This window comes from Rhinoderma darwinii, chromosome 8 (genome assembly GCF_050947455.1).
Source record: "Rhinoderma darwinii isolate aRhiDar2 chromosome 8, aRhiDar2.hap1, whole genome shotgun sequence".
NCBI classification, from domain to species: domain Eukaryota; kingdom Metazoa; phylum Chordata; class Amphibia; order Anura; family Rhinodermatidae; genus Rhinoderma; species Rhinoderma darwinii.
In genome coordinates this window covers 73,106,363-73,120,776 of record NC_134694.1, presented here as the reverse complement: position 1 = coordinate 73,120,776, position 14,414 = coordinate 73,106,363, and positions in this window count along the sequence as shown.

The window sequence follows — 14,414 nt, the reverse complement described above, 5'->3', positions numbered from 1 at the left end:
GAAGGCACATGTACAGGCCCGTCTGAAGTTTGCAAATGAACATCTGGATGATTCTAAGAGTGATTGGGAGAAAGTGCTGTGGTCAGATGAGACTAAAATTGAGCTCTTTGGCATTAACTCAACTCGCCGTGTTTGGAGGAAGAGAAATGCTGCCTATGACCCAAAGAACACCGTCCCCACTGTCAAGCATGGAGGTGGAAACATTATGTTTTGGGGGTGTTTCTCTGCTAAGGGCACATGACTACTTCACCGCATCAATGGGAGAATGGATGGAGCCATGTACCGTCAAATCCTGAGTGATAACCTCCTTCCCTCCACCAGGACATTAAAAATGGCTTGTGGCTGGGTCTTCCAGCATGACAATAACCCGAAACATACAGCCAAGGCAACAAAGGAGTGGCTCAAAAAGAAGCACATTAAGGTCATGGAGTGGCCTAGCCAGTCTCCAGACCTTAATCCCATCGAAAACTTATGGAGGGAGCTGAAGATCCGAGTTGCCAAGTGACAGCCTCGAAATCTTAATGATTTACAGATGATCTGCAAAGAGGAGTGGGCCAAAATTCCATCTAACATGTGTGCAAACCTCATCATCAACTACAAAAAACGTCTGACTGCTGTGCTTGCCAACAAGGGTTTTGCCACCAAGTATTAAGTCTTGTTTGCCAAAGGGATCAAATACTTATTTCTCTGTGCACAATGCAAATAAATATATATAATTTTGACAATGTGAATTTCAGGTTTTTTTTTTAATATAATCTATCACTCACTGGTAAAATTAACCTAGCCTAAAAATTCTATACTGTTCATGTCTTTGACAGTGGGCAAACTTACAAAATCAGCATGGGATCAAATACTTATTTCCTTCACTGTATATGTTAAACTAAGCCCCGCAAGCCTGTACACATCTGAACCTAGAACAACTAAATTGAGAGTATTTTCAATTTTTGATTATCCAATTCCAAGCATCTTTACAGTGGATTCACATACAGCATTAGTTTATGGCGTTTTTTTTCTGTCATTTTCACGTTATGCTTCTTTATAGAGCTTAAAAAGACGTTTTGATTTGATTTTACTTTTTGATGCGAAAACAGGTGCGGATTATATGCTGAGGTTTTTGAAGCTTTTTTTTTATAAACTTGTCAGATACAATTCTGAGACGGACACTAAGATAAATTGGATTGCTGCAGGTATTATGTACTCTAACAAGCTGTGGATTTGACACAGGAAAATCCGTACGTAATACGCATTGTGTACATATTGTCTAAGGACGCAGTCCATCTTGGTCCTAACGGCACAGCAAATTTTTTTTTTCATTTTGGTCTCACTGCATTCCGTCAACCATAGCTTTTAGGGCATGCCCACACGTGGCGGATTTCCTCCGCAACTGTCCGCATCAATGCCGCACAGAATCTGCGTTGCACATTCTGCGGCGGATCTGCCCAAAATGTGCAGTAAATTGATGCGGACTAGCTGCTGCGGACTGCGGTAAAAGTGCTTCCCTTCTCTCTATCAGTGCAGGATAGAGAGAAGGGACAGCATACTTACCGGCCGTTGTCTTGGTGACGCGTCCCTCTTTCGGCATCCAGCCCGACCTCCCTGGATGACGCGGCAGTCCATGTGACCGCTGCAGCCTGTGATTGGCTGCAGCCGTCACTTAGAATGAAACTGGAGACAGAAGCAGGGAGTTCTCGGTAAGTATGAACTTCTATTTTTTTTACAGGTTGCTGTATATTGGGATCGGTAGTCACTGTCCAGGGTGCAGAAACAGTTACTGCCGATCGCTTAACTCTTTCAGCACCCTGGACAGTGACTATTTACTGACGTCTCCTAGCAACGCTCCCGTAATTACGGGAGCCCCATTGACTTCCTCAGTCTGGCTGTAGACCTAGAAATACATAGGTCCAGCCAGAATGAAGAAATGTCATGTCAAAAAAGCAAGACGCATCCGCAGCACACATAACATGTGCATGACAGCTGCGGACTTCATTGCGGAATTTAGAATCTCCATTGAAGTCAATGGAGAACTTCCGCAATGAGTCCGCAACCAGTCCGCCACTGGTCCGCAACATCCATTGTATGCTGCGGACACAAAATTCCGCACCGCAGCCTATGCTCCGCAGCGGAATTTTCAGCCTTGTCTAAACTAAGCCTACTAAAAAGAAGTGGAAGGCAATGGAGAAACGGCTCCGCTGCGGATTAACGCTGCGGAGTGTCCGCAGCGGAATTCAAGAGCAATTCCGCCACGTGTGGCTTTGCCCTTAGAATTTTTTGTACTTTGCGTTTTTTTTTTATAGCATGATTTTGTGGGTACATATAAATGACCATTTAAACTTGGAGAGGAATGCCGTTTACCATGCACTATAAATAACACAGAAATCTTTAATGTGCAGGTTGTTATGATCGGAAGGTACTAAATATGTATATATATATATATGTATATTTTGCAAAACTGTTTTCTTTTTTAATAATCCTGGTTATTTATTTTTTATTTTTATTACTCCAGACTAAAAAAATAATTACCAAAACTGTAAACTTTAGGAGCCAAATACATTTTTTATTTGCCAAATTTAAATACATATATAATTAATGTTATAATAAAAAAGATTTACGGTAACTACAGCTAAAAAACATTTAGTTAATTCAATGAGATGAAAATGCAGGATATCACATAAGAATTTATTGGTATATTAATGTAAAGCGTATCATAAATGTGATGATTTTCACACAGGCAGTAACGGTCCTTCACTGCTATAATTGTGTCGGTTGTACAAAATTATATAATATAATTTTTAATTATAAGGGAAATTTATGGTGCATAGCTTGAATTTATATTAAATATTAATTGTAATTCTGTAATAATGACATTTATTTGGAAAGTCAAAAACAACAGTTCACTGTGACAGACATTGAACATGCAGACCATGGATTTTCAAGTAGGTACCTAATCTTATTCATTGTTATGATTTATCACATCTTTTATGGAACATTTAGATTGTTGGAAACGAAATAAAAAAGAATAAATATTGTTAACAATTGGCACATATAATGCTAACTTCCATCTAGGGTTACTGCAAGTCAATGTAAAATCAAAGCATTTCCTCAATGTTTCTCAGCCATATTGTTTGCCATGATTGGAAGGTCGTCTGTGATATTGATTCCCATAGGGAAACATTGACATTGCTATTAAAGCGACCCATCGGTCTCAAGACAACACTTTAAATATAATGGGGTATATGGGCATAATGCCTGTGATGCCCTCCAGTTCTGCCCCTCTGCCATGGATCCGCCTTTTTTAGGGTCTCCTCTGTGTTGTTTAAAAATGGCCACAGTGCTTCTCAAACTGAGTTTTTGATGCTCCACGGATTGGACAGAACGGCTCACGTGAGCTGATCTGGCCAATACGAGAACAGTGGGAGTGTCTCAGACTCGTATTACAAAAAGCGATGCAATAATTTTCGGACAGCACCGAGGGCACCCTAAAATGGTGGTTCCATGGCAGGGGGAAGGACTGGAGGGCACCAGGTAATAATACTTCATATACCCTATCATATTTAAAATAGTGTCCCGGGACCGGAGGGTCGCTATAAGGTATTGCTGAAATTTTACCGACTTGCGGAGGACCAAATGTCACCATGTAGCCATACAGATTTGTCTGACTGGTCTTGGCAGAAGGCTTTTTAAATATTTCCATGGTAAAACATTTAATTACATGTTTGTTGCTTTAATACATATTTATTGTATGTAAAGCAGGCACTAGATATCCTAGAACTAATTATATTACTAGTAATTTTTTTGTGGAATGATTTCTGTTTTACATTTACTTTACTAATAATTCCCTTATTTTCTAGAAAATTAACAGAAATAACAACAGAGCAAAGAATTGGCAGCACTCCAGTGTAGAATAACATTACTGGCCTTGTTCACCCGTGTAGTGCAATGTTTCAGCTCCCTCAATGGAGCCTTTTTTAAGCAGTGAATTGGTGAAGTGGTATACAATCATTGATATTTAATAATGCAAACATCAGGACAGTCACATTCCATATAATAAAGTCCACTTCTCATAAAACATACTAATTACATAATAATTAATATAAAAAAATGGTTAAAAGCGCCTAGTTCTCAAAATAATGTTCTCCACAGACCACACATGGTGGCATATTAAGTTATTAACACCAGGTTTGGGATTCCATATTTGAAGACAAAGATATACATGGTGCGTTCCGATGGCATAGTGTGCCGCAAAATTTTACTCTTGGATCTATATGTGCACATTCAGTACCATAGATGTGTGCAGCCTATTTAGTTGTGCATAGTGTAAAGGATGGGAGTTGTGCGGTTGTTTGGTGCCAAGCTTTTTGAGGAAGATATAAGCTCATGGCCGGCGTAAGCACCTGGAGAAACCGGGCAAGTGCCAGGGCCCACTACACTTGGGGGGACCCACTTGGCTGCCGGGTGCTGCCGCTGCCATCATGGCTCCTCCAGGAGTGGAATCCCTGGCCAGAGTGTTGCCGACGCTCTTGTCGAGGATTCCGCTTCTAGAGAGAGGCCCTGTCTAGGAGGTGGCATAGCTACCGCTGTAACAGCCATAGCAGCTGCTACAAGGCCTGCTGCATGAGGTGGCGCCGCTATAGCTGCTACAGCGATAGTGATGCCACATTCAATAGTATCTGCGTCCTTAGGATGCAGATACTATTGAACACTATGGTAGAGCAGGGAGATATTGCCATACTCTGCCATTTACTAGGCTACAGGCCACGTTCGGCCTGCAGTCTATCATGCGCAGGGACGGGATCCCTGCACAGGCAGGAGCGATGTCACTTGATCACGCTGGCCTACACAAGGATCCCATCGGTGTTGATTCACTAGGTGAGTATGAAGTTTTTTTGTTTTATTTGTTTGGCGGTCGCTATATGGCGCTATCTACGGTGGGGCTGTATAGCACTATCTACAAGGGGAGCTGTATGGCGCTATCTACAGAGGGGCTGTATGGCGCTATATACAGGGGGCCTGCATGGCACTATCTACAGGGGGGACTGTATGGCGCTATCTACAGAGGGGCTGTATGGCGCTATCTACAGGGGGCTGTATGACGCTAGCTACTTGGGTGGCTGTATTGTGCTATCTACAGGGGGGCTATATGGTGCTATCTACAGGGAGGCTGTATTGCGCTTTCTACAGGGGGTGTGTATGTTGCTATCTACAGTGGGGCTGTATGGTGCTATCTATAGGAGGAGCTGTTTGGCGCTATCTACAGGGGGGGCTGTATGGCGCTATCTATAGGGGGGCTGATTTTGACCTGCCAGCACGCCATTTGCCCTTTTTTTGCTGACTTTTTTGCTGCATTGGTCGTTTTTTATCGCGTTTTTCAACACGGTTTCCGCGTCAAAAAACGTGCCAAAAAATCTTAGTGTGAACTCCCCCTTAGTATTCTAAAACATTAATATTAGTCTATGAGATGTCCTTCCTTTGATTACATTAAGCTGTGTGACTGAAACTGACCATAAATATTAGATAAATGTCAGCATCGCAATCGCATGTGTATGGAGACAGCTTGACTTTCTCTTGAAGGTAGAGGCCAGAGGAAACAAAGTTTGGACATGCTGGATTTCAGCATGTCACATCCTTTGCTTTCCTGGGAGACATGCTCTGCCAGAGGTGTCTGGCAATGGTTCACACTGCTTTCCATGGCATGCTTGGGTGATCTGAGCATACATGTTTTTGGATGAGTCAGGGTAGATGGCTGCTGTTGATTAAGTGTTCTACCAGGAGCTTTTTTTTATGCATGTGGCAAGCATAAAGGTGGCTATAGGCATGGGATATTTGTTGGATAATCTAGCCAATTTTGATAGCCAATTCTGCTGACAATCTAATGTTTATTTCTCCTCTTTTTTTTAAATCATTTTATCTTATTGTCTGAAAATTACATATTATTTAAATCAGGTTTTTAAACAGGCATTTTTATCTCCACATAAAAAAAAATCTTTAATTATTCCAATGTTCACACTGGCCACTAAGGCTCTGTTCACATCTGCATTGGGGTCCCGTTCTGACTTTCCGTCTGAGCTATTGCTTCCGGCAAAACGACGGGTCCGGTGCACAACAGAGACAAACGGAAACCATGGGCACCGGATCCGTCACCATTGAAATCAATGGTGATGGAAACGGCAACCTCTGGTTTCCGTCTGTGTCAGTTTGTGTCTGTTCAGGGTCCCGTTCTGACAGGAAGCTCCGACGGGAATGTCAGAACGGGACCCCAACGCAGTTGTTAACAGAGCCTAAAGCTGTCAAAATAGGCTGGCACGTCAAGTTCTGTTACTTCCCTTGTCCGTTATGCTGTATATACAGGAACAGTATGAGGAGAATAGTCTCATTATCATTGGAGGATTTGGAATTTAATGATAGATTTTTTTCAAAGCTAGAGGCCCAGGTAAGGCATGATAGCAATACTATAAACTATATGCACAGATAAAGCTCTGTATAGATCTCCCTTGTCACTCCCTGGTCCCTGCTATCCATACAAGAAATACAGGAAGTATATGATTCCAATATGGCTGCCCCCAGGAAAGTTTTGATTTAAAATATTTCATCTGCAATTGATTGTGATAGTCTTCAACTATCTAAACATCAATAACCATAGACAATCCCTTTCAACTGATTGTCAAGAAGAGGCTGGACGCAGCTGCAGGCTTGAGGGAAGCCGACATGACCGTCCTGGTAGGGAAAGGGTTAATGTTAAGAGGTGAGGGAAAGGTGAAGAAGCTGAAGGAGGGACGGGGAGGAGCTAGGGGGGACGGGGGGGCCGTTACTGCGCTTCCCGCTGTTTCTCGGCATTGAGCCGGAAGCAGCGGGAGGAGTAGTACACAAGAAGCAAAGCTCCCCGTTGCCCGGCTTTTTAGTATGGCGGAGGCCCTGATTTTAGAGCGGCTGCGTGCCGCTGCTGTGCACCACGGTCCCGGATGGCTGGAGGAGACCGTGGCTGCATTAACGCGGATCCCGGACGCCGTTTCGCCACGTCGGGCACGGCGTTCGGGGTCTGTTGTAAGGGACAGGCTCCCCTCCCCCGGCCCCCCTACGAGCATGGCTATGGCGGCGGGGGGGGAGTCGGCAACAACCGCTCCTGCGCTGGGCAGGCAGAGAGCGGTAGCAGGGGTGACGGCGATGCAGGCTGTGTCGACCCGTCCCTCTCGGCGGTCCCGACCTCCAGAGCGCCTGAGTCCGGAGGTAGTCCCGCGGACACGGCGTCGCAGAGGGAGCCCGATCCCGGACGCTGCAGGCCAGGCAGCTGGGAGGACCGCCCCTTCCCAGGCCCTGCGTCCTGGCAGGAATCCCAGGCCGCGACGGGGTCCGGCGGTAAGCAGGGAGTCGCAGGCCGGGCTCCCTGTCACCCCTCCCCCATCAGATGGAAGATGTCAAGAGCAAGGTACGGCCGCCCCGCATGGTGATGTTCCGGCCAGGGGGCAGGCTTCGTCAGGATCGTCTAGACGGACGACTAGATCTGCAGCGACGTCGAGGCAACAGGTCCGGTCGGAAGTCTGGGTCCCGGCGGTCGGGCGGCAGGTTGCCGGCCCATCGGTCAGCGCGTCCTCATCCCCTTTCCGAAGAGGTCGTTGGGAGGGACAGTCGTCGGCGAGAGAAGAACTGGAGGAAGGTGAACTGGACGTCTATCGTCGAGGTCAGGATGGTCCGGCTGACGGGAACACAGCGCCTGTGCAGCCCGGTGAGTGTATAACTCCTTTATTGTCTTATCCAGCGATTTTTATGTCGGGTGTCGGCGGGGGGGCTGCTAGCATAGCATCGGGGGCCGGTAGTGGCGCGGGCGGACGCGACGGAGCGGGTTTGGCAGATTTAGTGGGTTGCTTACGGGAGCTGGTGGGGCGCCTGGATAGGGCCGCGGCGCCGGTAGTAACGGAAGTGTCCCCTGCGGTAGTTTGGGAAGGCCCCAGGGAAGTGGGATCGTTGCAGGCGCGTCCTGTGGTGGCGGTTAGAGAGGCGGTCGCGGTGTCGGTGCAGACTGAGGCACAGAAGGACGGCGATCGAGTGCGCATGGACGATCGTGCTCGGGGGGAGGTGTATGTTTGTTTTGAGGGTCCGTTGGGGGCGCATTTAAAGCAGGAGGTGCGTGATCGGATCTGGAAAGATGAATATGTTGAAATTTTTTCTCTCTTGCCGCTGGCTAAATTCAATTTGGATAAGAGCAAGCGGGATGAGAGTAAAAAGGACGAGGAGGAACGGCGGCGGTATAGGCTTATCCCGCAGACGTTCGTTAATTGGTCGCAGGCGTTCGCCATATTGGCTAGTGTGATAGGGGAAAAGGCGCCGGAAAATTGTTCGGCGTTATTTTGTTATTTTGATGCTATTGGGGAGGCTCATAGGGCGTATGGGGGTCAGGCGTGGCTGCGATATGATGAGCAATTCCGTCAGCGGAAGGCGGTTCGGCCGGCGATTCGGTGGGACCAGAAGGATATTGCTCTCTGGTTACGGGTTACGGTTCCGGTTAGGCAGCCCTTTCCCGGGAGCGGTGGCCAGGGAGGCCAGACTAGTCAGAGTGGACCAAGCGGCGGGGGAAAGGCGGGGTTTTGCTGGCAATTCAATGAAGGCCAGTGTAAGTTCGGGGCCACGTGCAAGTTCAAGCACGTGTGCTCCGAGTGTAATGGTGCATCACACGGGGCGGCAAAATGTCTGCGTAAAAAGAGGTCCGGGAACCAGCACGGGGCTGGTCAAGGGGGTGTCGCCGGTGAGGGTGGAAAGGATGGCCCCTTATCTAAATGAGTATCCGGATAGGGCGGCGGCTAAGTTGCTTTATGAAGGGTTTAGTGTTGGTTTTGTTATTCCTCCGCCTCCTTATGAGGTTCCGGTTACGCGGAGAAATTTAAAATCGGCTTACGTGCATGCGGAAGTCGTGTCGGAAAAGTTGTTAAAAGAAGTTTCGTTGGGGCGCATGTCGGGGCCATTTGTGGAGTCGCCGGTGAAAGATTTAGTTGTGTCCCCTTTGGGTATTGTCCCTAAACGCGAGCCCGGAAAGTTTCGTTTGATTCAACATTTATCGTATCCCAAAGGTTCGTCGGTAAACGACGGGATTGATCACGAGTTGTGTTCCGTAGTTTATACCTCATTCGATAAGGCGGTGGGGTTAGTGCGGGCTGCGGGTCCGGGGGCGCTGCTAGCAAAAACCGACATCGAGGCGGCGTTCAGGTTGTTGCCGGTGCATCCAGAAAGCCAACGGCTGTTGGGCTGTTTTTGGAATGGGGCCTTTTACGTGGATCGGTGCCTTCCGATGGGGTGTTCTCTTTCTTGTGCATACTTCGAGGCGTTTAGTAGCTTCGTGGAGTGGGTAACGAGGGGAGTATCCGGGGTCGATTCGTTGATCCATTACTTAGATGATTTTTTGTGCGTTGGCCCGGGGGGTTCGCCGGTTTGCGGTAACTTGCTTCATGCCCTGCAGAAGGTGGCGAGGGATTTTGGGATCCCTTTGGCGCCGGAAAAAACGGAGGGCCCGGTAGCGACGATTTGTTTCTTGGGAATCGAAATTGACTCGGTGGCAATGGAGTGTCGGCTCCCGGCGGATAAGCTGGGTGCTTTGAGGCTGGAGGTGCGACGGGCTTGTAGAAGGAAGAAAATGTCGTTGAGGGAGCTTCAGTCGCTGCTGGGGAAGTTGAATTTCGCCTGCCGGATTATGCCGATGGGGAGGGTGTTTGGTAGAAGGTTGGCGGCGGCAACGGCGGGAGTGCGGGCGCCGCATCATTTTGTGAGGCTCAAGGAGGAGCACCGAGCTGATCTTCAGGTTTGGGATGACTTCTTGGGACAGTACAATGGTCGCTCGCTATGGATGGCCCCAGCGCAGGATACGAGTGATCTGAATATTTTCACGGATGCGGCTGGGGCGGGTGGCTTTGGAGCTTACGGGGGAGGTCCGTGGTGCGCAGGTCAATGGCCGGCTAGCTGGGTGTCCAGTGGATTGACGCGGAATCTGGCCCTGCTCGAGCTGTTTCCCATCGTGGTGGCGGCTACCATTTGGGGGGACAGGCTCAGGGATAAGAAGGTCCGTTTTTACTGCGACAACATGGGTGTGGTGCTTGCCATTAATAACATCACGGCGTCCTCTCCTCCGGTAGTTCAATTGTTGCGACATTTAGTGTTGGTGTGTTTGTCGCTGAACGCGTGGGTGGTGGCGGTGCATGTCCCGGGTGTACGGAATTGTGTTGCTGATGCTCTTTCTCGCTCGCAGTGGGACCGGTTTCGGCAATTGGCTCCGGGAGCGGAACGTATTGGTTTGGCGTGTCCGGATCATCTATGGGATCTGGTATCGGTCCCGTAGAGCAGCTGTTACAAAGGTCTTTGGCGGGCACGACGTGGAGGGCTTATGCTGCTTGTTGGAGGCAGTGGGAGGAGTGGGTAAGAGAGTTGGGTGATGTCAATACGGATAGAGACAGGTTGGTGGCACTTTTGTATTGGTTAGGGGATGCCTGGGAGGCGGGGTTTTCAGTAGCGAAGGTGAACCGGTTTATATCCGCGGTGGCGTTTGGGCTTAAGTTGCGGGGCTTGCGGGATGTATCGAAGGAATTTCTGGTATCGCAGGCTTTGAAGGGGTTGCGCAGAGGTAGGGTGGAGGCGGATAGTAGAAGGCCGGTGTCGTTTGCTTTGCTGGGCTTGTTGGGTGGTTCATTGGCATCGGTATGTCGTTCTTCAGATGAAATGGATTTGTTTCGGTTGGCTTTCTCGTTGGCGTTCTTCGGAGCATTTAGAATAGGTGAGTTGGTGTCGCCAAGTACTAAACAGGCAGGGGGGCTGAGATCTGGGGAGGTGAGCCTTTTTGCAGATCGGTTGGAGGTATGGTTGCGTAGATCAAAAACTGACCAATTAGGGAAGGGAAAACTGATAGTTTTGTTCGCTCTCCCGGGGTCGGTCATGTGCCCAGTAGAGTGCATGCGTGGTTTTACAAAAAACAGGGGGTCTCCAGATTTGCCTTTGTTATGTCATGTGGACGGGTCGTTCTTGTCCAGGTTTCAGTTTGGAGCTGTTTTTAAAAAATGTTTGACGGCGGTTGGGGTTGCGGCAGGCTCATATTCATCTCATTCCTTCCGGATTGGCGCAGCAACGGAAGCAGGGCGCTGGGGGTTGGATGATGAGGGGGTGAGGCGTATTGGTCGTTGGGAGTCTAAAAGGTTTAAGTCCTATGTCCGCCCCCATATGTTGTAATTTTGTTGTTTATGCTTGCAAATGTATATGGTGGTGCCTAACTGTGTTTTCCGTTTCAGATTCGCCTCCTTGTCTGGTGTGGTTGATGGGTCATTCGTACGTGCACTGGGGGGCTTTGAGGGCGGACGTCCGCCCGGATGGTCGCCAGTTGCGCATTCCGCGACAGGATGCGGTTGTGCATTGGCTGGGGTTTAGAGGTATGTCGTGGAACAGGGTGTTGGCGGAATTCCAGACATATGTGCGGCTTGATAGGGTTCCGGAGGTTTTAGTGTTGCACGTGGGTGGGAATGACTTAGGAGTCCGCCCTTTTCGTGAGTTGGTGCGGGATATCAAACATGATTTGTTGTGTTTGTGGGTATCTTATCCCAAGTTGGTGGTAGTGTGGTCGGACATAGTCCCAAGGAAGCATTGGCGGTTAGCTAGATCGGTGGAGAGAGTCAATAAGGCTCGGATAAAAGTTAACCGGGCGGTGTCCCGTTTTGTGGCAAAGAACGGGGGCATTTGCGTGAGGCATAGGGATTTGGAGTCAGGATTGGGGAATTTCTGGAGGAGTGACGGGGTTCATCTGACCGAGGTTGGCATTGATATTTGGAGCTTGGCTATAGCAGAAGGCATAGAAAGGGCGGTGGTGGTGTGGAGGAACTCACAGGCTTAAGGTGGTCAAGGCCTGTTTCGCGGTGGCGGGGGGAGTCCTTGAGGCCAGTCAGTACAAAATGGTGGGGGGGTCGCATCGGGGGTATGCGTCCCCCAAAAAAGGTACATGGTTGAAGACTTCATCGGGTGTTATCCCTTTGAAGTGGTCTTCTGGTAGAAGGTATGTCACTTGAAGGCTTCATCGGGTGTTATCCCTTTGAAGTGGACTTCTAGTGGTCGGTATATCACTTGAGGGCTTCAACGGGTGTTATCCCCTTGAAGTGGACTTCTAGTGGGTGGAGCCATCTGCAGAGGTGAACGGTGCTTCCGAGCTGGTTTACGGCTGGAGGTAATTAGTGGTTTGCAGATGGCTAATTCGGTGTGTTCTTGAAAGGAACATCTGAAGGGGCTTCAAGGACTTCCTCTGCTCGGGTTAATGTTAACGTTTAATGGTTATTTATGATTCTGACCCATGTTGGGTCATGTGAATTATTAGGAGGAATTCTCTGGTGGATTCCTAACTAGTTATCCGAATGTTTCGGATTTAAATTGTTTTTATAAAACTGTGAAATTAATAAACGGCTGCTGTGGCCATTTCACATCCAACCTCGGTGTCATGTGTCGTTACTAAATGGGGGTGGGGGATAGTATGGTTTAAGGTTAACACACGACTCTACCTAGGCAGGTCAAGAAGAGGCTGGACGCAGCTGCAGGCTTGAGGGAAGCCGACATGACCGTCCTGGTAGGGAAAGGGTTAATGTTAAGAGGTGAGGGAAAGGTGAAGAAGCTGAAGGAGGGACGGGGAGGAGCTAGGGGGGACGGGGGGGCCGTTACTGCGCTTCCCGCTGTTTCTCGGCATTGAGCCGGAAGCAGCGGGAGGAGTAGTACACAAGAAGCAAAGCTCCCACCCTCCCACCCTTGTTTTGTTACTCCTTAGGTCTTCTGTACGTCCGTATATGAGCGTTGTGTTTTATTTTGTGTGTTTATTTAACATGTTTTTCTTTTTTCCGGAGTAGGTTCTGTTGTCATGGCAGCTGGCGGGGGGAGTCCTTGAGGCCAGTCAGTACAAAATGGTGGGGGGGTCGCATCGGGGGTATGCGTCCCCCAAAAAAGGTACATGGTTGAAGACTTCATCGGGTGTTATCCCTTTGAAGTGGTCTTCTGGTAGAAGGTATGTCACTTGAAGGCTTCATCGGGTGTTATCCCTTTGAAGTGGACTTCTAGTGGTCGGTATATCACTTGAGGGCTTCAACGGGTGTTATCCCCTTGAAGTGGACTTCTAGTGGGTGGAGCCATCTGCAGAGGTGAACGGTGCTTCCGAGCTGGTTTACGGCTGGAGGTAATTAGTGGTTTGCAGATGGCTAATTCGGTGTGTTCTTGAAAGGAACATCTGAAGGGGCTTCAAGGACTTCCTCTGCTCGGGTTAATGTTAACGTTTAATGGTTATTTATGATTCTGACCCATGTTGGGTCATGTGAATTATTAGGAGGAATTCTCTGGTGGATTCCTAACTAGTTATCCGAATGTTTCGGATTTAAATTGTTTTTATAAAACTGTGAAATTAATAAACGGCTGCTGTGGCCATTTCACATCCAACCTCGGTGTCATGTGTCGTTACTAAATGGGGGTGGGGGATAGTATGGTTTAAGGTTAACACACGACTCTACCTAGGCAGGTCATGGTTCTGGCTCCCTACAACCTTGGCAAACAGCTGACTTTGCTGGGTGAAACTGCGAACAGCGCTGCAGGGGAATTGTATTACATGGTGGCCAATCAGATAAATTGCCATACGTATCCACGAAAGCTTCAAAAAAGTTGTCTGATCTGATGAATCATATTTCTTGATTCAACATGAATTTGTTGTGCTGAAAAAGTGGACATGTTTCCTAATGAAGAAACCAATCAGGTTGCTGCTTTCATACTCCAAAAGGACACTGGAGAAAAAAAAGGAGCTGATTGGTTGCTATGACAACTCCTCCACTTTTCTCTGGCATCTTTATATTCTTCACATCACTGTCATTAATATGATTATTTTTATTATTATAAAATACTGGGCATAGTGACGACAAAAAGAGGGTGGAGTTAAGCACATCAACCAATAAGCTTTCATGTTCTTCATTGCACTGAAGAAATGAAACATGGAATCTGATTGGTTACTATGGGTAACATCCATTTTGTGTCAGACAATTCTAGTGTGGCTTGTTGTGACATCACAATATCTCTGGGGTGTCTTACCATGCAATGTAAAGCCGGGCTGTGTTGTTTACAGGTCACCTCAGGAGAAGACAGGAAAGCCTTGGATCATCACATTTTCATATTTGGAGAAGGGGACAAACTAGAAAACATAAAGCACAACTGCACTAAATGACCATGTCCAAAAACGGCACCCGAATAATCTGAATGACAACAGGGTAAAGCGCACCGAGCGCATGTGTCAGACGAACCGAGCGCAAACCGGTCGACGCTTCCCCGATTAGAGGGAAGAAATAAGGCAAATTAAAAAGAAATACAGTAGCCTTTTATAGGATTTTATTATTTTAATCTTGGCACCTGTTGGTAACTTGCTGCAGGGGAAATAAATCCAA